Here is a 3,031-nt window from a genome sequence, read left to right as displayed (position 1 = left end):
GAACCCCTTAACTTTTAACTTAATGGAGACCATTTTAGCAATTAAGTCGGTGAAACCGGGCAAAGCTCCAGGTCCAGATAGAATACCCGGGGACCTCTGGAAGCATGAGGATTCTATCTGGGCCCCCTATATTAATTTACTTACAAATAAAATAACTCGAGGGGCCCCAATCCCGGAGACCTGGAGGGGGCGCAGAAATCGTGACTATATTTAAGAAAGGCGATAGGTCCAATCCGTCCCATTATCGACCTATTAGCTTGATCGATGTGCTGCAAAAAATGTTGCCCCCAAACTCCTTAGTAGGCTTAGTGCATGGGTTGAGGACCATCTTATTCTCACAAAGTACCAGGCTGGTTTTAGATCTAGAATTAGTACAGTGGACCAGGTTTTTAGATTTTTATGTTTAGTATGGAAATATATTAACATAAGGAACTCCCATATATATGTGGCCTTCGTCGACCTAAGAGCAGCTTTTGATCTTGTTCCAAGGGGGAAACTTTGGAGAACGCTAAATGATATGGGTGTCCCTGGGAACATTCTCCAACAACTGATCAGACTGCACGAAAATAATTTTGCAAGAGTCAGATGGGGGCCCAATGGGGAGTTGAGTGAGAAAATAGAAATAGTGAAAGGAGTTAGGCAAGGATGTGTTATGGCGCCTACCTTATTTTCCCTTTATGTTAATGACATCCCTGACACCCTCTTGGGCTGCGAGCATGACTCTCCCAAGTTGTGTGGTCAAGCCGCTCCGGCATTATTATTTGCGGATGACACTATTTTAATTTCCCAAACCCCCAAAGGACTTCAGAACCTTCTTAACAAATTTAGCTTGTATTGTCAGGACAAGAAGCTTGAAATTAATTCGTCCAAAACCAAGGTCACGACAATCAACCCACACAAAGGTTTTAATAAAATTTTCACTATAAATAATGAAAAAATTGAAGAAGTCCAAAGTTTTAAGTACCTGGGTATCACTTTAGATAGTAAAATATCTTGGAAATACCAACTAGAAACCTCAAAGATCAGACTAGTCCAGAATCAAGCTCCTATTTTAAGGAAACACAAAAATAGCTATTATAAATCAGTCTCTCCAGCAATTAGTTTGTTCAAATACAAAGCACAATCTGCCTCCCTTTATGGTGCAGAACTTTGGGGACATGTTTCGAAAGGCACGTTCTTAGTTCAGGAAAATAAACTCATCATACAGCTTTTAGGTGTACCTGCCTTCACTCCCCTCACCCCGGTTCTATGGGATCTTACTTTCCGCCGATCAGATGACCACGCTGCATTGCGCCCATTGTTACACTGGGTTTGTCTTTGGTCTACTGATGAGCTAGCGGACTATAGAGAGGCGTTAAAAGAGATAATGGTAATAAAAAATTCCACATGTTTAAATGGTTGGCCTACATTGAAAAGTGGTTTATAAAGTTGGGGTTAAGTAGCTTTTGGTCAGACCCGGATTCGATTACCAACAATTCTAAGAAACTGCTTAAGAATAGGTATTGGGAATATATCAAAGATTCTGTGTTGGGAAATTCCAACCTGGGGACTTTGACCGTCAGGTTCTTTGAAATAAAAATGGACATGAAATTAGAATCCTTTATGGATGAAATCTACCCACCTATGGCCAAATCGTTATATTTAAAATTTCGCTATAGTGCCCTTCAAATTAAATCTAGGACTTCGAAATGGCACTGCAACAAAGGACCAAGAGGTAGTATTGGATCTGATTTATGTGAATTATGTGAAATGGGCCTGAGGGAAGATGAGCCCCATGTGCTATTTATATGCCCCGCTTATCTACAGGCAAGGAAAAAATGGTTAAAAACCATATGCCAACTTTTGGGTCTTCGTCACATTAAAGACGGCGAAAGAGTGTTTAAAGGAGATACTGCACGCCCAATAGTATTTAGTTTGAGCCGATTCCTCCTATCAGTAGCGATAGTCAGGAAGAGAAATGGCTATAAAATGTAAGCAGACAGTCGGCATGATTGTAGTCTAGCAACTGAAATGCACCTTGATTTGTACTCTAACGTACCTGAACTAATTGTATATATGTAATGCCTATTGGAACGTGTGTGCAACATGTAACTATAAATGCAACTGGACTGATAATACTACTATTAAGTGGTGTATGTAATTGAATTTGATTTAGATTTATATTGCACTTTAAATCGAGTGACTTAAACTAGAATAATGATAATAGAAACTGGCCTGATCTTAGCGTTTGACGTTGTGCTGTTTATATAGTATTATTTTAAACTTAATGAATTGTCATCTATCAAGTGCTCTTCGAACATGTGTGTTAATCTAACTGCGAAGGACCTTGCTCCTAGTTTCCTTTTAATCTTAATCCGGTACTGGGTAGACATGTATATTGTATTGTAATGTTTTAAAATTGTATTATACTGCATTCTTTTAAGGTTGTTTAACCGAAATAAAGAATAATGAATGAATGAATTACCACCCTTTATAGTAGGGACAAATATCACCACAGAGGAAGATATCACCCAAGACTGAAGGGAAAATCAGTCTCTGTTGTGCAAACACCCCAGATTCCATCAGTTCTCCCAACTCCTAAGTGTTAAGGGAAACAGGGAGAGCATGCACTGACATAGCAAATGGCTGTGAAATACCTTCACATGCCCCCAGTTAAGTAGTATCTAGATTGGAATTGATCCTGTAGTGGAGGCAAGGCCTTGCAGGCACACATTGCTATGTTAGCATAAGCTTATTAGACGTTAAAACGCCATTTTGCCATTTTGCAGCTTCTGCACACACTGTACAGACTGCCTTCACTACAACCCCAGATGAGAACTCTTCCTTGTTAGGATTAGGTACAGTGAAAAAAGGAAAAATACAAAAACAAACAAATCTAAATCAGAATACTGTAAACAATGTAGTCATAACTCCAAAGTTCTTTCTTGAACCCTTTATTGAGGCCCCTGGTGACTGGAAGCAGTAAATTAGGGCAGCAAAGCACTAATCGAAGTATCTCTCCTGCAGTGTCCTCTTCAGTTGCTACTTTGTT

Source organism: Lissotriton vulgaris, chromosome 9 (genome assembly GCF_964263255.1).
Source record: "Lissotriton vulgaris chromosome 9, aLisVul1.2, whole genome shotgun sequence".
NCBI lineage: Eukaryota > Metazoa > Chordata > Amphibia > Caudata > Salamandridae > Lissotriton > Lissotriton vulgaris.
The sequence above is the reverse complement of the archived record's forward strand: the minus strand, read 5'-3'. Positions refer to the sequence as shown.